This window comes from Rhyacophila brunnea, unplaced genomic scaffold, assembly GCF_057557595.1.
Source record: "Rhyacophila brunnea isolate RB1 unplaced genomic scaffold, BYU_Rbru_1.0 scaffold_54, whole genome shotgun sequence".
NCBI lineage: Eukaryota > Metazoa > Arthropoda > Insecta > Trichoptera > Rhyacophilidae > Rhyacophila > Rhyacophila brunnea.
The window spans coordinates 1,469,819-1,496,833 of NW_028233213.1; the positions used below are offsets into that span (position 1 = coordinate 1,469,819).

General features: G+C 25.0%; 1 non-coding gene across 1 annotated transcript; it reads left to right on the forward strand.

The window, feature by feature from the left end:
- The first annotated feature begins 3,103 nt into the window (after positions 1-3,103).
- Positions 3,104-3,185, forward strand: TRNAL-AAG (transfer RNA leucine (anticodon AAG)). Its single transcript has one exon. It is a non-coding gene; the product is annotated as a tRNA-Leu (tRNA).
- The last annotated feature ends 23,830 nt before the right edge of the window (positions 3,186-27,015 follow it).

Here is a 27,015-nt window from a genome sequence, read left to right on the forward strand (position 1 = left end):
TCATAGAATCATGAATTTAATCCAAAAAAACAGCGGTTATTCTGTAGGTTTTTATATAATATCTTATAAAAATCTTATTAATATAGTTTAATTTTTTATAGATGGGTACAAATACATGCGGAATATAATTAAAAAATATGTTTTAAATTTATTATGAGTTTAGCTTAATTTCTTTTTAGATGGGCAAGAAGTAAAAATTTGTTTTATATCTATACATAATCTTTTTTGAAGATGGGCGGAAAATAAATATAGTACCTTGGCAGCTTTTTATGAATTTAGTTCAATTTTTTATAGGAAAAAAAAATAAAAATGTCTACCATCTGTATAATAACCGCTACTATATATGATCTTTAAATTTTTGCATTTTTTTTTTGAAAAATGAATCTTCTAATAAATCTTTTTTTATGTTTTTTTATGAATAACTATTGTGACAAATCAGATGAAAAAAATAAATGAATTAGGATGAAGGTGAACTGTTTTACGCAATTTATTTGTGATTTTTATTTATATTAGATCAATAGACGTTTTCAAGTATGTTTAGTACCTTTTTGTGCTTATTTAGTCCAAATAAATAGATATCCACTTACGAATAGTGCTACTGCACAATTTCAGTGACTTATTTTGTCAAGTTATATAGAGGAATCAGCGAATTTAGAACTGGTATTTTTCAATGTATTTTGGATTTATAAAACCAAATATGGTTATGTTTTTAGAAATATGAATTTAAAGTCTAAGATCTTCTAATTTTAAATGGGTTTAATTAAACATAAGTATATTTCTATTTATGGGTTAATTTTTGGATTGTATTTTTTTCCTTTTTTAAATATAACGTGACTGATTCAAAGTGAAAACCCATATCTATATTTGTGGCTATATTCTGATCGTTATATTTGCTTAGATGACACACCTCTTTTCAAGATCTATTTTTTAAAGGGGTTTCCTCAATCCCGTAGTTTGAATATATTTCTCAATTTAGTTTGCGATTTCTTGTTATTTCAGATATTACATAAATATATATTTAAATATGTATATTTCTACATATTTTAATTTTTAGGTGAACTATAAATTTAACCATCAAACAAAGTTGAAGATTGTAATTATTTTAAAACATCATTGCTGATTATAATTGTAATTTATTTACAAACATAAAATTTTATAGAAGAATATAGATTGATCTTCAATATTTTTTTTCCAGTGAGAGACCTTACTTTTAAAAACAAGAAAATAATTCCAGATGTTAAATTTTAAATATCCGATCAAAAAGTGGAACACATCACCAATTTTTAAGGGAATTTATAACCAATCAAAATAACCACTATAAATTAAATAGGAAAATTATCACTAATTGCTTACAACGGCATGGTTAGATTACTTTTTTTCAATGATTATTGGAAAAGAGTCTAGCGCCGCTATGAATATTTTATAAAGTGAAAATAAAAAAATTAATCGTTTTTTTTGCGAATATTGAAATGCGATAGCAGATTTATTTTAATAAAAAATAGAAAAATTTTGAATTTCAAAATAAAAAATACATGCTATGCGAGAAAATTTTATTTGAACGACAGATAGAGCTACAAAATATAACGGTGCCACAGAAAGTTAATGTTAAAAAACGAAAAGTGGCAAAATAAACAGAAAAGATTTGTTGTTTTATCTATCTATAATTACTATGTGAATTGTGCATTATTCTATATATGTGGGTTGGGCAGTTAAATTATAAATAAATCTTAAATTGTGTGAAATTCTACATGTGACTATAATTAGTTTTTTGCTTAAAATATACAACATGAACAACAAAATTTATATTATAAAACTGGCACTTGACCAGATGATTTCATGAATTTATTGCATATTCACAGACTAAATGTATAATATAAAAATCATATTGATCTAAATTTTTTTCCATAGTTCTAAATGTTGATATAAATTTACTTCATAGTGGTAAATGTTAATGTATATTCACTTCATAATGTAAATGCTGTTTAAATTTATTTCATAATGATAAATGCTGTTTAAATTTATTTCATAATCATAAATGTTGTTTACATTTTATTTCATTTCGCTAAATACCTTTTAAATTTCTGTAAATATTTATTCTGCATTTAGTAGAAAGTGAGTATATAAAGATCTTCTTTAAACTCTTTAGGACACTTTTAATTGAGCAATGCAAATTTTCATTGTGATTCGAATTTTTTTATTTTTCTTTGAAATTTCATCATATCTTGTTATAAAATATTCACAGATACACTTCTATTTATTTTTTCTTTGATTATTCTTTATTATAACACCTATAATTTAAATAAATTGGAATAAGCATAAGTTGCTGATTATTTTCCAGATAAAAATAATCAATAAAAATATTTATTTTATTTATCTATCTTTCATTAAGTTTCTTTTTCCTTCGATTACATTCATTTCGGTCTTGATTTTATTTTATACGTTTTATCCCCTTTTTAAACCAGAAATCTTGATAATTGTAGAGAATAAGTCGATTCTTTATGTGCTAGCCATTCAATATTTGGTATAAAATAATTTATAGGCTAGTTTGGCCTTATTACTTTTTATTTATTTTCAACCAAGCTAGACTTCATATAGTTCTATAGGACTAGTCATATTTATACTTCTTTCAATTGAATCTTCTCCACAAATTATCACCCTTTAAATAATTATTGATTAAAGTGTATTTCTTAATCCTATCGTTTGTGCTTATGTAACCCCTTTCGTTGGCATTCCTGACTCTTTGATATACAGCTTGAGTTTTTTCATTGCTAGTACAACATCATTTTTTATTCTTATTAGTAATTTGTAAATGAATGAAATCGAATTAAATGATTAAATCACATTATCCTTTTTGTAAACAGGTGCAGGATGATGCAATACTATCTAGATATATTTTAAATAACGACACCTTCTGGCTAACTCAAAACCAATGGGATAAACAAGATCTTCCTTTTAACTTCATTTCTAAAAAATTTTCCACCAAAATAATATAATTAAAAAAATATAGCTAAAATTATAGAAATATTTTCCCACTTCGAATTTTGCAAAAAAACCAAAAAAAATCTTACTTATGATAATTTATTATCAAAATTGTTCCGTGACAAGTCAGATGGCCGAGTGGTCTAAGGCGCTAGATTAAGGGTCTAGTCTCTTCGGGGGCGCGGGTTCGAACCCCGCTCTGACTAACTTTTAAGAATTTCAGAGACAAATCTAAGTTAAGACCACCTCAAACTCCCACTGTACAAGAGCACTTTATTTATATTGCACAAATCAAATAATATCATATGTAATAACTTACGTTGGAGTGTTGTCAAAATTCCACAAAAAATATGCTAAGGAGTTAAAAATCCCAGACGAAGTAGAATCATACATGCAAGATAATGAACTCATCTCATTTGAAAGATGAAGAACAGTTTACTAGATAGATCAGGAATAGGTTTCAAAATATGTATCAAGGAGTTGTGCAATATTTTTAATGGACTGACCACGTCATAATCAATGTAATTGATAAAAAGACACTTAACCCATAATTTTTAAAATTCGTTTATTGCACATATCTTAAGTCGTTTTTAAAGAGTTAGAAATTCCACAGAAACAAAAGTAGGGTTATGAAAAACACTTGAATAATAAGTTCTAAATGAAGATGATTAGAAAAATATTTAGAGATAATGAGTTTAAAGAAGCATAAAGTAAATATTTTTAAAAGATTATTCTAAAGTTTTGAAGAACAAATTCAAATGGCTAAAATCAAAGTAACACATGTAAACTTTTTTTAATGGTTAATTTTGGCATTGTGATCTGAAATTTTTTCTTAAAATATAACTTTATTGAACTAATGTGGGAACATCATATCTATACTCTTGGATATATCCTCTTTCTATAGTTCTTCTCTTTTTGAAGCATCAAATATATCAATCCTAATATAAATTTAAATTTAATCTTTACAATTGTTAAGGAGTTAAAAATACCGGACGAAGTAGAAGCATAAATGCAAGCTCTCACACTCCGCAAGACACTTGAACTCATCTCATTTGAGAGAAGAAGATAGATCAGGCGAAGGTGTCAAAATATGCATCAAGGAGTTGTGCAATATTCCCAAAACGCTGACCACGTCTAAATAGATAAAATCGATAAAAAGTAAATTAACCCATAAATAAATATTGATAGTTATCTTTAAAATAATCTAAATACGAAAGAAACAGGGGTAATTAACCAAATTTAGGCAATTATATATACCTCGGGATGGAGAAAAACTCTTACATTAATATGCCTTGAGCGTAAGAGAGGTATTGAAAGGAATTCAGTTGGAGAAAAAGATCGAAAGAATTAATACGCTTTGCGCATGAGAGGTCATGCAGGTTGTGCTTGAGAACAAAAAATAAAATTATAACGAAAAATTAAGCACGAAAATAAAGAAATTTAAATATTATACTCTGTTTTTCGGGTAATTATAAATTTACATTTCAAGAAATTTTTTATAAATCGAAAAATTTGTGGTCCAAGATATAGAAAATTAAACACAATGACTTTTTTAAAAAAAACAGAACATTTATATTAAGATGTAGCACTGGTGAATTTTCTGCTGAAACAGTTTAGAATATGTACATCAAAACAAGTCTAGCTTAATTGCTTTATCGGAATCGTAAATATATACTAACAGTGACTTTAACTTAAATAAATTAACCATTTTACATATGATATGCTAAAGCGTAAAATATTGCAAACATTACAAATATTTACATCATTTAAAATTAGTTTTGACATAAATTTAATAATTATGCATTATAAAAGCACCGGAAAATGGTTAACAACCAGACTAGAAATAAAATATAAATTTGACGTGGTTTTTATATTATTTATATTAAAAATTTGATATTTATTTTTGAATAAAATGTAAGGCCAGTTTTCAGACTATATTGAAGCAAGATCGCACAAAATTTTAATCATAAAAACATGGCGTATTTTATAGATTTACTACTTTTGGGCGGACAATTTAGCTTGGTTTAATTTATTTGGTAAAAAAGGAAATTAAAGAAAATAAAACATAAAGAAATTAACGAAGTTAAAAATGCTTGATGCAATAGAGGCACACTTTATACCTCAAATTCTTCACAACTACTTCAGCTCATATCATTTGGGAAAAAGAATGGCATTCGATAGGTTGTGATTGAACAAAGATATCAAAAGACCCATTAAGTAGATTTTAAATGTTTCTAATTCGTCGTCCACATCTTAATAAAAAAATGACTAGGATATGTTTACATATCAAACAGAAAGTATCGTGTCGATAAGAATTTAAACAATACTATCATTGATTGCTATCGAAATAAAATCTTAAAGTCTTGCTCAAATAAAAAAAAGGAAAACTAACTATAAACACCCATGAAAAGATAGAAATTATATATAGTTTAAATTAGTTGCAAATTGGAAATAAAAACATATACGGTAAATTCCTTATATAATTTAGAAAATTATAAATCATGTTTTAAAAAAATTATCGTATTCATGTTTTTCTAAAGTAACAGATGAGAGAACATTCGCAGATACCTCAAATGGATATTTATTTTTACATCCTGCGTACCACTACATTTTCAATATTTTAGGAAATTTAATATTCAAATTTTACAGCACAAAATAAACATTTAGAAAACACAAAAAAAACTTCCATCACATAGAGTTATAATAAACTATACACTTTTCTTTTCAAAGTTTGTATATTTTTTAGTTAGGATATATTTTTACGATAATAATTGATAATCAAATTTTCATATAAATTCGGTGATCTCTATTTTTTGTATACCTTATTTATTCGCTATAAAAATACAAAATCAACCCAAAAAATATGTATAGATCACTGAACAATACGTATTTTTTGGCAGCCATTCCATTTAAATAAAAAAAATAAAAATTACTCTTCAATTCTATTTTTTATACAATATTTCCTAGCCGTCAAGTATGTTTTCCCTTTAACAACTGTAGACAAATAAAACTTTTTCATAAATTTATCTTCATAGATAATAAAATAATAAATTGAAGTTTAATTTTCCTTCACATGACCTATATCAAGAACCATGCTATGAAAATAGTACAGTCTTTTTGTAATCTGTATTTTTTTGCACGCGGGGAAACACTCCATAATGTTTTTCGATTCTGAGAAGAGTAAATTTAAATTACATTATGTTTATTCAGACACATATTAAACGGCTTTAAATCATACCCGTTTTTATCTTGTCTAAATTCAGTATTACTACTTCGAAATAGTGAATTCGAACTATTCCAGTTATATAAGCGTGTCGATTTTTTTTTGTATGAGGACTGTAGAATAAGTTAATTATGAAGGATGGTTTTATAAGAATATAAGAAATAGTAGGTCTGTATGCATACAAGTAAATTTAAAAAATAAACCACAATAAGCTTTTCATATAATGAAATCATGTCTGTAAATATGAAGAACATTTATTAATCTAGAGAAATGACACGCAAAAAATAATTTGTGTGTCATCAATAATTTTTTAAGAGCACATAATAAATTTTATACCGGTAGACCATAGAAGTAATGATTGTTTGATCTAAATATTTGACTTGGAATCTTTTACATGCAAAGACATGAATTAACTATCGAACTGGTAATTAATGTCGTCTAGCTGCAAAATATACAGCGAAAATATTAAAGCTACCCAAAGTAAAAAAAATTTATTGGATTTGAAAATACAATTGCTTGTGGATTCTACAAAAACTTTACACATATGCCTAACACAAGTAAAATAATCAATAAATTTATAGAATCATGGGGATATTGGAAAATAGCGGTGGACGAATTGGCTATATTCAACATATTTTAATTTTTTGTATCAGCATACCGAATGTATTGGTTTCTTTTTCAAGTATTGGTATCGTATATACTAAAGCTAGAAAATAATCACTGCATTTTATATCAAGAATATAGCAAAAAAACTCGTAACTACTTTTATTTCTATTGAATTGTCATAGTAAGTACTATTATAATGATTTAATTTCGAATTTTCTCCTTTAAAGCTAGCTAAATGAAGTTTTTTACGAGAAAGAATATTTATTAAGTTTTACCTTCTAATATGAAGTTATATATTCTAGATTTTTATTACAGTGCAATTATATATATAAATTGTCAAATTAGGAAAAAATTTAAACATATACTATAACTTTTACGGTGAAAAAATTTGATCGCAGGGATTCTTTTGAGTGTGTTCATTTACACGGTGAACAATTCCTGCTTTTATTAAAAATGTATTAATTGCTATCTATTCCCACAAAAAAAAATTAGAAACGTATAACATAATATATTTTAAAATTTTCTGTCAAAGTATATAAGAATGAGACACAAAAATGTTGTTTTATTCAATAAACTCGGCAATATATAGAATTTATGCTGTTAGGCTAATATATCTTGATTATACAGGCTTAGAAAATATATGTTCCTTTATTTTATAATATTTACGCTTGCTTTTTTTTTAGAAAATAGTTATATAAAGATGGTATAAGTACTATTTTTAAATAAAATTGAACGGATTCAGTCACATTAAGCCGCTCAATCGATGGATATTTAAATTTAATTGATTTTTCGTTTTAATTTCCAAAAAGTTAAGACATTAAAACAATTTAGTAAACCAGTAATATAGAAAATTATTTTTAGATTACAAAGACCAGTAAAAAGACATCTTTAAACTTTAAAGATTATTAAATGATATTATTTGTAATATTATGACCCACAGGTATATATTTTATGACTAATATAATTAAATAATGATTTTATCATAAATTAAACAGTTATTATTTTGTTGAAAATATCACTTATGACCGAAAATAAACGATAAAACCCTTTTGACGATAATTCAGAAAAAAAACCCCTGTGAAATTTTATAGCCGTTTAAACATAAAAACCACATGTATAAAATAGTTTTAAGTTTTTATTATACCCAATAAACAATGATAATATATTTGGAATGTTGTAAAAATTTTATAATGCCCTCAAAAAAAGATTTTTGTTTACAGTGATGCAAAAAAAGACACTTAAATAGTTCAATTAAAATAAGTTGTTGATATAGGTAATAATAAACTTTTGCTTGCATTTAAAACTACGGATCGATATAATAGTATTCCTAATTCAAAAAATTAAAATATCACAAAATTATAACAAAATCTGATTTTAACTATATATAGGGTTTCTAGTTGTAAAAAATTATTCGTACCAAGATAAAATACAAAAAAAAATAGTGTTTTAAAAAAACGGCTAAAAAACCATATATAATAATTTAAAAATTATATTAAAGAAATTATACATTCACATTAAGATTGCAAGAAAAATTTTGTGGGCAAAAAAATACAAATTACGTTAAATTTTTTTTCTATCTAGCATATATAATATCAAAATGCAAAAACATATACCTTTATTGGCTTGAAGCACATATAAATCAAAATTGTTTAAGAATAGAGCGATTCGCAGAAATTACATAATATAGAATCTTTAAACTAAAAGTTTTATCCAGCGTTAATATATGAAGCTTTAAAAATACATTTTATTGGACATGTGTGCAAATTTTTATTTTATTAAAAGTGAATTAGGGTTTTTCTTGCAAAAAAAACACGTTCCAAACGGCGGATTCTATGTTAAACTGAATTGTAATGTATACGAATTTTAATCTAAGACTAATCTTTACATCATAGCAATCATTTTTATATATCGGCTAAAATAATTGAACTTCATTTGGGCCTTTTCTTCTTTAATATATGTACAGAATTGAAGAATATTTTTTCAGTGGATGAAAGTGCCTACAATTATCGTTCATAGTGGATAAAATAAATAGTGCCTGTGTGGCTTACGAAATATGCAATTTTATGGTATTATATTATACATTTTAGTCTTTATGCACATAAAAATTAAAGTCGATAAAGCTTAAATATCAAACCCCATTTGCTTATTTCGATATCTTTTGAAGCATATTCAAATGCTGTATTAATATATTGTTCTTTGTGTACAATTAACGCGTTTTATTTATCCGCACGAAAAAAAGTTATATTGTATAATCATAATAAAAAATATTTAACCATTAAGTTATATTTTTTTTTCAATTTATAATTTTTCGATACATGGTTGTTTTAAATATTTTTTTTCCCTGATAAGTTCGTTTTTCACAAAATTTTGTTTGAAAAACGTTAAGATCAATGTTTTTTTGCCTAAAATCTAAAATATTTGCTAGATATATTTCGAAATTTATGTGTTCATATTCTAGTCAAAGTAAAGGTTCTTTATATTCATAAGCTCAAAGGATTTGTATTTGTAATGAAAAAAAATGAAAAATCAAATAAAATTGCAAATTTACTGGTGATATAGATATTAATATCAGAAAATTTTAACTAAAAATATGTTAATACGAAACACGTTAGTATTTTTTTTTGTTAGTATAGATTTATTTTCGGATTAAATCCGTTTTAGACTGAATGCAAGAATATATTGAAAATTCGATCCTAAAAGTACCATTAAGATTTTAATTTGGGGCAAACAGCAAAACAAGAGAAATCCATTTACTATATATATTTATTTTCAGAATATAAAGATTCTATTTATACTCTATTATTTTTCTATATTTATACTTAAATCGACTATTTTCATATGATCAGATCTAATCTTTACTTTTGGCTATCTCTAATACTATACTAGCTCTCTTGTTAAATTTGTTTAGATAATTCTTTCATATCATTTAGCTGAATATATGAGTAATTTTAAACTAAACATTTTTTTAAATAAAATAATCCATTATACACACATTTTAGCACCTATTTATAATTTTCCGAATATTATAATATATTTTAATAGTAAAGACATAAAATAGATTCGAAATCATACATAGGTACAATTTAATCTGATATAGAAATAGTTTTAATCTTTGGAATGGAGCATATCTACATACATCCAAAAAAAAAGATTTAAAACGACTTCATAAATATATTGAAAAAGCAATCTGTGCATAATATCAACTGTTTTATCTTCTAAAGGCGACATTTTTTTGGATGCAGGTGTTATTGTTTCTATATTTATATGCATAAAGTAAAATAAGATAATTTACAAACTCAATCCACGGTAAATACAAATAACTAGTTTATTATTACAAAAAAATGAAATTAAACATGCGCTATTTTCAATAAAAAAATAGAAAAGAGAAATAATCAGTGCTATTCTTTTAGTAATACCCATCACATTTAATATAGGTCGAGTATTCAGAGTAAGCCTCTACAATTATTCGTGATTAAAAAATTCTGGAAGAAAAGAAAATAGAAACACACAGGATTTAATCAAAAGCTGTTTTTAAATAGCAAACATTTTTTTCAATTTAGACACTATCAAACATTTCACCACCTCTCCAAGCCGATAAGAAAAATTTTTATCTTCTTTAGTATATTAAATATGAGATCAACAGAATATAAAAAATTCTGTTCACAGATTTAAATAGAGCGTAAGCTTATCTAAAGATATCGATAGTCGCTTATTCTAAAAAGATATAAAAAATTAGAATTATGACATAAGAAATTTTAAATTCAACGAAAACATATTAGGAAAACCGCGTAAATGTTTTTCTTATATTTTATGAACGCAACGTTAATATACTAGCCAGGAAATACCATCTTGTTACGGTTAAAAAAGAAAAAAACCATAGGGTTTTATTTCGCCCACTCCAATAGAGTTTCTGTATATGAAAGCATTTTTCATCATGCCAAATATTGCTTTGATTATTTGCTCTCTAATTTGATAATTGATTCTAGTTATTTCAGCGCCACAATATTTCACATGTTTATAACTGAAATATTTAAATTTACTGCAGATCGATCTAGCCGTGTTTGCAATATGCTTTGCAGCTGTGCGAGATTAGTTCTCTATAAGCAGTGTAGCATTGCCCTTGTGGTTGAAATCTGAAAATTTAAACCGCAAAAAACATTAAGTTCAATAAAATATACAATTCTTAAATTAATTGAAAATGAAATATTTAATTATATAATAAGCCAGAATACACAAGAACAAACAATCATGGAAGCTTTATTTTAAAGAGCTTGATGTTATATTTTTTATCACATATAATCTCCGCAGTTAAATTATATAAAGAATTTTTATACTTTCAAAAACCAGCATAAAATAATGAACCTTTAGTAGGAAATAATTAAAAATATGCAAAACATCGAAATTAATTTATGGGTAATATCAAACTAAAATAATTTCCTAATGTATGAAAAGGTATCTAAAGTACATGTGCACGTTAATATTTTATTTTTTAAACGTTTGAATATATATTCTAAATATAAAATGATTAAATAATATAATTTTTGTAAATTTTTTATTGCAATTATTGAAACGATAAATTCATCGCCAAAAAAACGCAATTGGTTTTATTTCCATGATTAAAATTAACACAATAATCTTCATAAACTCTGAAAGACAGAATGATAGTTTTAAATGATATATATGCTGTAAAATTAGGATCAAGATTATGAATAAGTTTATTTGAATTCTAAACATTTATATTTGCAAAAGTAAAACACATTATTGCCACATATCAATGAATTTCTTAATATTTCTTTTAGCTTACATATATTTATAATTTACCAATACATCTTCTTCTTTTGACACTATTGCTTCTGTGCTTACATAATGCTAATGTTTGTATGTAAGATCTTGCTTCGGCTATAAATACAAATTATTAATATTCGACATAGGCACTACGGTAAAAATATAATTATGATCAATTAAAAAAACCTTTAATGCTTAAGTCTTGAGCGGAGAATATTTATTAAGGATGACTGTTAGAATGATGCACTTGAAATAAGTTAATCAAATATGCAATATACAGCCATCTAAAGTTTTGAGCAAGCAAACATGAAAAGTTAAAAGAAAAATTAGCATTTGAATGAATACATTATGAATAAGTAAAATTCATTTTGCATTTTTAGAATGTAATCTGAAATTAATAAATTTAAATTATGATCAATGAATATTAAATCACTATAAATGAACATTACGTCATAATCAATGAAAATGCGATCTGAGATCAATAAAATCCAAAATATGAATAATTTTTCCATCCCGAAATAGTTGATAAGACAATATATTTTGGTTCTAAAGATATTTTGATTTAATTTTATTTGGTGTTAATCATCCATTTCATTTAAGTTAGGCGATTGGTTGCATAATCTTATTTTTTCATCCTTACAAATTATTCTTTTACAACTCTTATTTATTTGAAATTTCACAAACCGGGATGCCATCTATTCGTAAATTTCTTGATCCGATTAGTTTAATATATACTACAACTTATCAAAAGATCTTTTTTTTGTAATTTCTCTATGCGAAATGAACTGATCAGAACTCTTACAGAAATTATTATGATTTAACATTATAATTAAGAGGTAAAATCTAAAAATGTTGCAGTATCCATAAAATTTATAGTTACAGAATAAAATTTGTATATTTTCATTCCATGCATTCAAAATGTTTGATCTAATCGATAAAAGTCATTTAAAATATAACTAAACAAGTGTCTATAGACCATATATAATAATAAAATCAACAACAATCAATATGATGTTTTGACGACAAAAGAAAATTAAATAACCCATCTTAAATTTTGATCTACAAATGAATTTTAAATTTCTTTTTCTATATACTAAATGGATCATTGGGACAACAATAAGTAAAAGGAAACACGAAGGTGATGATGTGTTGTCCCAAAAATCAATAATACCAATAAATATCAGATCAGCTGTAGGGCAAGGCAAATTTAATTCAAGTTACAATATAAAAAAAGCCAATGATACAATAACCTCCGATTCAGGAAATATAGGCGCATATTGTCTTACATTCAGCATGCATCCGAAGAAAAAATTTTATCAGAGATATCTCCGTTTACATATGTCCCAAAATAAACATAATTCCGAAAATTCAATAAAAAGTTCTAATGAAATAGAAAATGTAACTCATAGAAATACACATAGTCGACCAAATACTTATACTGGAAACAAAAATGTTTTTGATCACAGTGTGGATTTTTCGGATGGTATTATTTCGCCGGTTCAAAATTCGAATACCATTTCGGTTGAAAACTCCCAAAATACTAAAGTAGATATGATATTCACAACCCAACCATATTTCAGGTGTCTCTTAAAAGAGCCCCAAGATGCTCGATATAGTGATTTCAATAATATGAATAAAAAAGTAAAAGAGCCAATCGCAATGGATATAAGTGAAACCGAGACACAAAAATCAATTGCAGATAATCCAGATGCAGCAAAAAAGCTATTTCAAGATGAAGGAATAAGCACATTAGGTTCAACTAACATTTCAAATGTAGGCTTAAATTGTACAGACATTTACTTTTCAAGAAATTTCGATCAAAAAAATGTTTCTGAAAATGAAAATAATGCATTGAAGCACCATGAGATATTGAATTTAAAACTTTCATGCGCACGGAATAGCCGTGTAATTAACGCATTATTCAAGTATTATGAATTTTTCGAATCAATCGAAAACTATTGCAAACTTAAAAAAAAAGAAATTTCGGCCTATAAAATGTATAACAAAACAGAAACAAATAATTCAAAGTTTATTTCAAAAAATTCCGAATCAAAAGAAGAACTTGAACAGTTTATAGCACTTGAACTACCAAATCACATAAGTAACTGCGTAGAGATGTTAGATTATATTAAAAAAAAATCGGCTGGTGTAGAAGGAACAAAAAAAAGACGCTTCAGTAATAATATAAGCGGTCTACTCTGCGATAAAACATTTCTACGAAGTTACTACCAAAACTGCAATATTATTTTTACTGATGATAAGAAACTAACTGAAATACCGGAGATTAGCGGTCTTTGTTTGGACTCTAGTCTTATGAATTTTTCCAATATATATTTCATTCACGGCTTTCAGTTAAGTGCATCGATACGAAATTTAATTTTTTTTTATTTAGAGGACCAAAATTTTCTTATAGAAATGAATCCCGCAACTTTAAAGATTATGTGTTTATCTGTAGCAGATTTGACCAAAGAAAAAATCATAGAAAAAGGTTTAGAAAAATTTAGAACTAAATTTAGAGCTCGAGTTCTTATTAGAAACATACAACGCCAATTGAGTAGTCGAAATTTTTTTTCATACATAAAGCTTTTCGTTGATATATTGTTAATTTGTGAACGTATTGCTTTAATTAGATACAAGGAAATCGGAACAGTGCTGTACGCAGAAAAAATAGAACCAGTGCTTAATTTTTTGCATCTTGCAATATACAAAGTATCTAAGAATAAACGTAGTAAGATCTTCGACGATATGAAATACTTGTTTCATTTTGTAGTTGAAATATCAAAAGAGAATTATGATTTGGCTAGCGAATCACTCTACCAGAATTATTTAAAGAAACATAGTGATATGTTGTTATCTTTATTTTATGAACCGGCTTTTGAAGGAACTAAAGAACGTAAAAAAATAGGATTCGTCGATAATAAAATGGAAGAACCACAAATTGATCATATCTCAAATTTTAGCAGAGAGGTAGAAAAATATGTTCTTATACTTGATACAATTTTTGAAAGGGAAATAGAAAATCTAGCCAATAATTTTCCAGCATAAAAAAACATATACGTGTGTATATTATACGCCATAATTATGAAATAAAAACCGTGTCATTTTAATTCAAAAAAATATATAGCGAATAATTTGCATCTAATTTTGTTATAAATACACAAATAACCAGAATCAAACCCTTTTTTAAACAACAGCGCTGCTTGAACGCTAGCTGTGTTCGCTGGCACAGTTATTTCATTCTTAATTTAAAAATCATATATACAATTTAGAAATCCAATCTATATTATGGGTTTTAAAATATATTTTGTGATAGTGCGAACCTTTATAGATAATAGAAATTTCCAGAAAAATTCTGCAGGGATTGACATAAGTCAGAAATTACACCTTCGATTGCTTTTAAAATACCTTTATTTAGATTAAGTAAATTTATATAACGCCATTTGTAAGAGCTTGGTATAAAAAATTGTAATGACAGCAAAATTATTTGTCTTGTGGATATTTTCTAAAGAAGGAAGAAACAAATTACAAAAGCGTCCCTGTAATTTTATATGAAAGTATTCACCACTAAAATACTAGAAAAATAAATTTTGAAACTTTCTTTTAGAATATTAGTTTGTAATAATATGTGATACTAATATATATTTCTTAAAGCATCAATAAAATAGGCAAATTATTTTATATGTGATTTTTATAATCATAAAATGCACCACAATCTATTAATATCATAATATTTTTATAATCATTTATTGCCTTTTGTTGTAGATAAAAATGTAGAAACCATCATATATAAAAGCCATGTCTATTAATTTCCATATAACCCATTACAGATGTTTACATCTGTGCTTTTGATTCACATGTTATTTATTTTAGAGCAGAACTTTAAATAAAATAAAAAGAAAACTGATTATAAACTATCGAATATCTACGCAATGAATTGATCATATTTAATAAAACCCGCCCCGAATGTGAACATGCATATTTGTTCCTATCCAAATAAAATAATCTACAAAAAACAAAGATTCATTATATTTGTATTTTTTTAATATTATTACTAAAAAAACATTTTCTAGCCATTTAATCAATCTGATGGGCATATTATTCAAAATTGCTATGTGTATACAACTCTAAAGAGAAACTATATATTATTCAATAAAAAAATTCTAAAATCGAATAAAGAAATATCTATGACTTGCATTAATCTATATAAATTACCTATAATATCTCAAATATCAATTTAAAATTTTGTTATTAGGAACTAAATTACGAGTGGTCAAAAATGAATTCAAATCAAATATACCAGTTTAATGCATTATATGCAGATAAAAAAATAAAAGAAAATTAAAACATTGTGACAAATTTATCCACATAAAACTTATAAATAATTAAAATAAAATATAATTTATTGAAAGCATCATAGTTTCTTTTTGCTATTGCTTGAATTCTGCTTTGATAAAAGCGAGATTAAATTCTGAATGTAGATAGTTGATGCCGGAAAATTAGATTAATATTATTTTGAATAACATATAATTAATTTTCTTATGCCAGAACATTACTTTTTTAACTAAAAATAGTAAAACAAACGTAGAATGTCTTTTAAATTGACATCTGTTAGCTATATTTCTGGTTTATAATACATAAACCGCAAACAATTATATTTAGATATTTTTGATTTTGTGAATAATATAAAAAGTAAATTATCACGAAGTTTGACTATTTAAAGGTATAAACATATGTTTTGGCTTGACGAAATCAGAAAAGATCATTTTTCTTTTGAAATGATAATTGAAAGAAAAATAAAGCCTTCACATAAAAGCCAACTAGTTTATGGTACTTAAGAAATAGAATATTAGTTACATTTATAAACACATATTTTAATATTTTTCCACAATTTTAATTACACTATTCTATAAGTTTTTTTAGTAGCATATTTGTTTTTTAATCGCAATTGAATTTGTATAATAATTTTGTTCAATTCATAAATTTTGTTATTTACTTGTGATTTTACATGTTTTCTTATAAACTAAATTTATTAGTCTCAATAGATTAACCGATATGAAATCCTATGATGACCTAATTTCTACGGTTTATTATTAAATACTTTACAATGGCAGCTACATGAATAGCAATTTTTTTGCATCTACGTACCTATAGTATTATAATGCTTAGATTTTTATTTGAGAAATGATTGCCTCCGCTTTTTTTTTGGTTTTTGATGTTTTTGCTATAAATAGTATATTTAAAAATTTACATTGGGTATAAGCACTGAAATTGTCTTTTTTATAATTTATATTAGTAAAATTAGCTGGAAAATCATATCAAAACAATACAAAAATAAAATTATCTAATTTATGCAATCGTTTCATTAACTAATACATATAAGAATGTATAATTTTTATGATTACGCTATCATACCGCAATGACAGGCTGATTTTAAATTTAGAAAAACCAATGTGACTTACAAACTATTCAATATTAGGCATTTTATTCATCATAAAAAGTATTTCATTGCCAATTAAATCAAATAGTCAGCCATACTCACCTACTCATTCTCACAAATAATCTTACAATTTTGTTACGATACGTAATGGATAAACAGTATTTTAAGCATAAAATCATATGTTTATTTAAATCTGTCAAATTTATGTTTCTAAATATGATATATTACATAAAATATGATTTATTTTCGAATTTTTGAAGGAATGCAATTTTATTATATTAATAATAATAAAATATTTCTTTAAGGGAATTATGCGCGAATTCTTTTATTTTAAACATTTATCCAAGATTTTTTCTAAATGCGGTTTGCAAATTTTGTTAAAATATGCTGTAATAATTCATCAATGGACGTGGTTTTATCATATGTTGCTTATACATATGCTTTAAACCATGTATATATCTTCTTAAGTTTTGATAAAAAGTTGGTGACAAACTTTCTTTATTCTAACAAAATTTAAATTGCTTGATATAAAATGTTCTCTAAATTTATAAAAAATGTAATCATGGCAAAGATTTTTGCTTGTTTTCATGTTCGTTTTATTTAAAAATCCTTTATTTTTGATTATTTTGGCTATAAATTAAATTTCAAACCAGTAATTCTAGCTATTTCTTAAGCAGCGAGAATATAATTATTTGAAAATATTTATTGTAAGAACCAGATACTTTAAACCTATATTCGTTGTAAGACATTAGTTTTGAGCAAATTAACAAGCGAAGATTATATAAAGATATAAATACATACTATATTATAATACTTTTTTAATTTAGTTAAGAGCATAGATAACTTAAACAGAAAGCATACAAACTTTTGTAAAAATAGAACATACAGCAAATATATATTCTAGAGCAATCTAAATTTATGTGCGAGAAAAAACATGACTAAAAAAAATATCATATAACAAAAATAATTTTTACATCAGAACTATGCTCATTATCATACTTTCAAACAAACTTGCTTAACTAAATGAACTAATAAAAAATAAAATTGCAAATCAAAATTTTAATTCTGTTTATATGGTTAGACAGACAAATTTTTATATATAAAATTTATTAAGAAATTACGACTTTTGAAATGGAAGGATATCAGGTTTTAGGAGACATTTTTAATAAAGGAACGCCCTATCAAAGTATTGTAAACGTAAAAAATAACTAAAAACGTACATAAATCTTTTACGTTTATTATATAAAACTACAGCCGAACAAATTATTATAATAGAGACAATATTTATGAAAAAATAGTTAAGTTTGGTTGGAAAAAAACATTTAATGGCACAATAAAAGCTTACTGCGAATAATGTGAGTTATATTTGGACTGAAGTCAATAATTTTAACCATTCAGAGATTATTTTTTAACATTATAAAAAACTCATTTTTTTATCAATAGACTTATCCTTTCCTATCTCCGCATGTAAATAATTTTTCATCCTTAAAAGATCATAATGAAAACCATAACGGGGAAATTTTATAGGTATCAACAAGCTGTTTATATCAAAAATCAAAAATACAAAAATCAGTCAATATAAAAAACGGAGCATAATGAAAACCATAAAGGATGATTTAACAGATATCGATAAACTGTTTATATCAAAAATCAATTTAAAACATCAAAAATACTAAAATCAGTCAATATAAAAAACGGAGCATAATGAAAACCATAAAAGGATGATTTAACAGATATCGATAAACTGTTTATATCAAAAATCAATTTAAAACATCAAAAATACTAAAATCAGTCAATATAAAAAACGGAGCATAATGAAAACCATAAAAGGATGATTTAACAGATATCGATAAACTGTTTATATCAAAAATCAATTTAAAACATCAAAAATACAAAAATCAGTCAATATAAAAAACAGATCATAATCTTACATCATGTGATTTGTGGTCTATAAAAGTACTTGCTGAAAAAAATTTCTAAAAAAATTGGATGTTATTTTTTTTATTTCTATTAACATGCTCCATGACGAATTACAGCACATTAGAGACAATTGATGAATCATTCATTAAAGAATGGAAACAAGATATCTTTAAAGTTATTTCAGATTTACATGACGAACAGATGAAAGGTGCATTTAAAAATAAAGACAAGATATTTGTATCAATAAAATATCCTATAGATAAGTTTTCAGGCGTTACTTACTCTGATTTTAACCATGCCTTTACAGAAATTCACGATAAAAAATTATTCGCTTCATCTTTTTCCACAAATGATATGCCATTCACAGAAAAATTTTCTAGAATTATCAACTTATTGGATTCCTTTCTATCTTATACTGATTACATTGATGAGAAATCGGAATTTTTTGAATTTAAAAATGCAATCCAAAATCGATTTGATAACGATAATTTAGATTATGAAGTACTATCTACAGCACTTTTTAAGAAGATTGTTTCAAAAGAAGATTATGTGCAAATATTCCTAAAATTTTCGATAGTTGCTATTCACCCGAAAAAGAGATTAGACTTCTCAATAATTTTGTGTTCTTTCGTGATGATATTTTGGATGATTTCTCATTTGCATTTATTTCCAGGATTATAAGCGGCTGTATGTTTGAAGAGATAAAAAGAATAGAAAAAATCAATGACAAATTTATTATGAATTATTTTGAAAAACTAGAGGCTAGTTATATAATATATAATCAAACTTTGAATATTTCTAGTAGAGATAATAACAATCCCCCATACAGTGACAGAACAACAAGAAGCATGTATACGGCATATAAGAAACACCGTATGTATTACATCAATGAAATAAAGAATTTATTCAGATCTAAATGCAAGATTATAGACCCAAGATTTCTATTCAAAGATCAAATATTTCTAGATGTTTTAAAGCCAGATTATAATGAATTGCAAATTGAAAACTATGGATTTGTATTTTTTTATGTAAAACCTACAATTTTTGATGGAGATAAAAGTTTACTGAAGGATTTAGAGAATTTATTTACCAAATATAATTCCACTGAAGAGAAGTGTGACATCGAAATATTTAGAATTCATGATTTTAATATTGAGAAAGCGAACGAAGTAAAACTTATACATGAAAAAATAAAAAATTCAAATATTTCTGATACATCTCAATCGATCTTAACCCAATTGAAAGTTCAGCCTGAACATATTGAACACAATTCATATTTTTTTTCTAGTGAATTGAGTTTAATATCCGATAATTTAGAAGACTTATACCACGATGAGCTTAATAAGAAATTTAGACTGGATTTAACTAATGAAATATATTTTAGAGAAGATTATAATCGTCGATTGATATTATATTTTTGTGAAGAAAGAAGGAAGTACAATTACAAAGAATATACGACATTTTTAAACTTTCCAAAAGATAAAAAGATTTTTCCATATACTAAAAATTCACTCGTATCATTTAAAAATAATCTAAATTATTTTTTTAAAAATATCAATTCAATGGTTCATTTTCAGAATTATGATTTTTATCTAGACCTAACCGCCGGCCATTACCTAAAATATATAAAAGAAAAAAATGTATTATATTTCAAATCCGATTTTCTTCAATGTGAAACTAACCAAGTAATTCAGAAGATAACAAACTTCATATTCAACTTATCCCGTTTTTGGCTAGTTAAGGGCTATACAAAATTTTTCTTATCGTTGTTTGAATTCAAGCCACATTATAACTGTTTTTCTGGATGTATTGAAAATAGTTACGAAGAAAATATTATAAAAGACATAAAATGCAACAAAAATGAAGTCTATCAAAAAATTAAGTCAAATGTTTTTCGGAAATTCCTATACTCTTTTAGCGATGTAGAAACTTTAGGGCGTTTTTCAATAAAACTATATGACAAGGACAATAAGAAAGAAGAATACACTTTATACTTTGAGAATAAAAGCAACAAGAAATATAAAACCACCATAGAAGGATTACTCAATTCAATCAATACACTTTTCAGGACTAAAATAGCAATAGAATCAGTAAATGAAGAAGTTTTGAGCACGTGTAAAAAACTCGTTTTTCAATACTTCTTAAATATGTTGAATGATGAAGATATTATAAATAACATATTTTCTATAAAATTAGAATTTGATTACGAAGGGGCTTTTCGAATTTCGATGTTTTTAGAAAAAGTTATTCTACTATTACGCCGAGAATTATATGAATTTTACATTTATAATTCTTCTAAATGCATGAATAAAATTATACCAGCTGAATTAGAATTTAGAAATGAGCTTAAAGAATTTAAAAGAAACGTTGACAGCCCTTTACAGCTCGCCATGTCAAATTTACAAAGAACCGAGGATGATATATCAGTTGATGAAATAAATATTTCAGATGATACAAAACTTGATTTTTTTCTAGAGCAAATAAAATTATTTTTGAAATCTGATAAAGCAAGCTTAGAGAAAATAAACGCAAGTTTAATATATAACAACCAATATATTATGACTAAGCTAGATCATCAAAAAACACTAGCTATCTTTGAGCGTACGAAACATAGAAAATTTCTAGATGATTTTATAAAATTTTTAACAGATTCTTCTTATGATTTTTTGCTGGAATTATACAGAATTGTATTACTGTTTCCGAATCATCATGATAAAATTAAAGATAATGTGATTTTTTCTTGCGAAATAAGGTCAAATAAAAATCAAATCAACAACTCAATCATTCATATGAAGCAATACATGGAAGAATCAAACTTGTTTGTATCATCTTAAAGAAAAACTCAATGGAACCTAACTATTTAAGCCCCTTTCTATCTACAGATCAGATAAAGTAAATATGTATGAATAAAGTTATAAATAGTATATATTATTGTATATCATATAACATAAATTATATGCTTATAAAAAATCTCTTTTTTATATTTTGTACAAAAAGACGTGAAAAAATAATCTAATGTTTTTATAATACTCTATTTAAATGATTATAAAATCTACAGTTTAAAGAAATTGCATAAATAATATTGGATAAACTTAGTAATATCATGTCTCACATACGTTTTAATAATAATTAAAAATTCATTGGATTCTCCCTAAATAACAGTAATTCATAATAAAAAGACTTAAAATAAAATAAACTTTTGCAGAAACAATTATAAAATATTGAATTGTGCAATATTTTAAACCAGTTTAATCATATATTATGCGTATTTTTTACGATTTATCTGCATGGTAAAAATATTATCAAATTTTTCGTTTTAGAACTATATAAACTAGTATTTATTTTATCGTAATATCTAAAATTTTAATTATGCTTAATATAGTTTAAAATGCTTAAAATCAAATATTACAAATAAAATCGGAGTTTTGTTATATTTATCGTAGAGCAAAAATGAATTATTCTTTATATAGATATAAATACTTTTTTTTGTGATTTTCTGCCTACCAGAACGAACATAGATCATGAGAAAAGATAATATATAATTTTTATTTTTTATATTCCTATTACTCAAAAATTGCTGCTTAGAACATTTTTATAGACATATATTACATTTATGATCACATAAAATCTATAGATTAGGGCAATAATTACCTCTGCTAGATATCCTTTATACGTTTATTTATGTTTTTTCAAAATAAAAATGTTATTTTAACAGCGAAATATGTTTCTGAAACTATAATTCTTAGCCTTTAAAATATATTATTAAAAATTAGTTTTCAATGATATACTGTATGTATTTTAATAAAAAAATGCAGCTTAAACAGCAAAGATGACATGAAATACGTAAAATATATTTTTTAGACGTCTCAGTTTTGTGTAGATAAAATTGTTTGCATTTAATAATATTTTAACAATGAATAGTAGAGCATAAATTTTTAAAAAACAACTTTACTCATTAGTATCTGTTTTAGTCTGAATGCTCTATTAAAAACCTAAATTCGCCTATTTTAATTGTATTTAGAGAAAAAAACAAATTTATATCGTCTTAAAGCAGAGTAATTATATTTAATATAAAATGTTTATCCAATACATATCATTTTTTTCAAACCGATTGTGTGATACAAACCTTAGAGCAAACTTTATCAATGCTTTTCAACATCTCTTACTCTGCTATATCATATCTATATCGACACCACTTCTTCCTATAAAACTTATCAGTTCTATGGTAATTCCAAATTGTATGGTTTGCAAGAATTCTACGACTTATTTGAATATCCCAAGTTGTTTTATATATTTCCTGTTAAATTTTGTAACGGCCCTAGTCCATGTTATCATATATAGAATATTTCTCAACATAAATTTATATATCGAAACAGTAATTTGAGGGCACAGCATATATCATTAATTTCTAATAAAGTTATGTTTTTTCAGCTAGTGGCACCTACTTCTATGAGTGTTATATAACTATTATTCTTGACATAAATAGAATATCAGGACGAAGGTTTTAGAGCATTACAACTGTTGTTAGTATCGTATGTAATTCTTCGGAAAATTCAATTTTCATTATTTCTTGCACTGAATATTTACGGATTTTCTTTGTTTTTTTTTAAATTTTGATTTCTCTATATCATAAAATAATCACATCTAAATATTTTATACTGCCTTCTGGTGAAGGAAATATTATATTTATATATATATTTGTGCTTTATATTTTTGCATATAAATTTTTGAAGTTATGGATGTTTTTATAAAATATTCGCGTTTTTAAACGTATTTCTCTTTGATAATCCGAAAGATGGAAACAAGATTACGGCTATTAATTTTGTCCATTAAATTTGAATAAACGAAGCTGTTATAAATGAGAAATATATAGATGTAAATAAAATGTCTTTCTTTAATGTTGTGCCATAAACAAAGTAAAATAGTTGTGATTCGAACAAAAGAGCAAAAAAAATTCATGGTTTTCACATTTTTTAAATATTTTACATTATAAAATAAAAATCAGTAAAAAAACACACTTTCTTGTAATAAACACGAACTAATATTTATTTTTACCATAAAAAAAGAATTTTTCACTTATTTTTGACGATATGCCACAATATTGCTGATAAGAGATATTACAATCTAAAAATGATCTTACGTAAAAAGCCTTAAACAAGATTGGCTATCAAAGAAGATTTCAGAAATAGTAAATCTTTTTTAATAGACTCAACAATATATATTTTGCATGCAAGAAGCTATAAAATGCAAATAAAAAATAAATTTACGGGTTTTTAGAAGGATTTAAATATAAATTATGCAGCAATTTGCCAAATCAAATCAAATATTGCGTTGCAATAGAAGATGTTTTTAGCTAAAAAGATACCTTAATACATGATATTTATTTATGGTTCAATTTTCTTTTTATCGATTTTATATTTTTATACGTAGTCAGCGTGTTGGGAATATTGCACGACTCCTTGATGCATCTTTTGACACCATACCATGATCTATTTTTATCAACTGCTCTTCTTCTCTCAAATGAGATTAGTTCAAGTGTATTGCAGAGTGTATGAGCTTGCATGTATGCTTCTACTTCGTCCGGGATTTTAAACACCTTAACCATTTTTATATGTATTATTCATATCGCTCCTCTTTTGAGTTCCTGTTTAACAAATTACATTGGAATTTTCCGTTGTAATATTTTTGGAGTTTATCTCATCCGAAGCGTGGGATACGATGGAAACGTATTAGTATTGCCGCATGGGTTTTTTGAACCTATTCATTCAATGAAGAATCTGTTGACGTATAGATCGAATCGCTCGTCAGATGTCTTGTTGATATTTTCGAGGAGGTTTCCGCATGTTCTATTGATAACACGTCGTTTTTTCGGTTACAGCCGCAGTTTTGCATAATTTGTCTTTGTAGTGCTCTGCTTCTGATTTTTCTGTTTCACCTATTTTTTTAAAAAAATTCCTTAATCACTAGCAATTATGTTAATCAAAAAAAAGATAAATTTTTTAAGGTTAAATATCATGATTTATAATTTTTTTGAATATTTTGATATAATTTTTAAAATTGTATGTTAAAAATAAAAATAATTGTAAAATCTGATATATTTTGTCTGATATCTTTGCTATACGATATTATATAAACTGTATATATGTGATGAAACATATGTAAATATTTTATTGTTAAAAAGGGTTTTTATATATATATACCAAGAAATGTAAAGGAAAATGTGACTTTGCTTGTAAATTCTATTAATTTAAGGATTTTATTATATAATTTATTGTTTCTTTATTTTAAGCAACCGTTTATAAAAAAAATTAAAGATATGCGATTGAGATGAATTATATTTTAAAATTGATATAGACAATTCTTTTATGCATGGAATCATCGATATTTTGTCTTATATAGAACATTTGTCTATAACAAATAATCCTTCTTCTGTTATATACGTATCCGGAGAATTTTTTTTCTATCTACAGTAAGCAGGGTTTTTTTCATTTTTATATAGATTGGTGACAACTATGAATATAAAAGAGACATTCTTGTCATATTTATGTGTAATGCATAGACTTTAAAATAAAAAATTTATCTTAAAAGTTTTTGCCAGAGTAAATTCAGAATCTAATAAAATTTAGATTTAATAAGCTCGCTTTTTACCATAATAGATTCAATGTTGACACAGAAGAAATCCAAAAAAGTTATATGGTCAGCAGTATAATCCCTTCACAAACAATTATTTTCAATTTTTTAATTTTCTTGGTTTTGCATATAAAAATCTAAACATTTTTAGAAAGAAATTCTCGATATTCTCAATATATTTATATAAACAAAGTATATGTTTTAACAAAGAAATCTGTGCAATTCATCTTTTAAAGTTTCTAGGACTAAATCAATCTACATAATATTTGTAAAACTTTCTTTTTTTTTTATTTTATAGATTTGATCTGTTGAGCTTTTTAATTATTGTACATAAAAAGAAAACCAATTGCGTTCATTCCTATGAACTTTTAATTTATATAATATTTTTAAAATCTTATATGTTTAGAGAGATTATTTTGTACTTATATATGGAGAGCTATATATGTCCCAATATAAACAATTGTATTTTTACCGGATTTACGCGTTCATGAAAGAAAGAAGGGGATTTTTATAGTATAAAATACACCCTTTCTATTTAATTTTGTATCCGACGCATATAGAAATTAAGAAGCATAGATGTAAATGCAGCAAACTGACTCATAATATCGAGAGCCTTTTAGTATTGCACTATCTATTAAATTAAAAACAAACTGAGAAAATCTCTTAATATGAAGAAAAAGGCAAAGTCATAAAAGAATAAAACATGTAAGCTAATTTATTAAGGGGCCAATTTTATAAAAAAAACACTGTAAGAATATTCATATTTTTTTCTTAAATTTAAAATAAAAATCGCCATTTTAGGCCTGTTTAAAGAAGGTAAGTTATTTGAACATTCGTGGCTGTGAATTTTTTCTTATCTGTATAAAACTTACAATTTAATTTGGTTCTAATTTATATTATATGTATTTAAAATATGATACATATTAATATGAGAGCCGAACTGCAATCTGCACATAGTTCTTTATACCTTTTTTGCACAATATTTTCGATATTAGATTCATATCATGTATAGAAATCGCCTCATTGCAAATAGTGGATTTTTTATAAATATGTCTTCAAATCATTGCGTTCAGGGCGTGAAAGAATAGCCAAATTTTATCATTTTTTTATGAATTATATTTTTTGAACGTGAATTCTTGTTCATAAAGATATTCTGGAAATAAGAAATCGGCAATTTAAGAAATAAACAATAAAAAATTATCCTATATATTTCTAAATGTATTTTAGTGTATTATTCTGTCATTTTTGTTTTTAATCAATTATAGGCTTTTTATAAAAATTGTAAATAAAATCATACAACCAATATAAAAGATCTATTAAAGAAATATATTTTCATTTTACAGCTTACGCTGTTATTTTTATAATAAATCTAAATAATTCACTATATAAAGATTTATTTTACATTTGTATTCTTCACAGAAAAATAGTGGTTTAC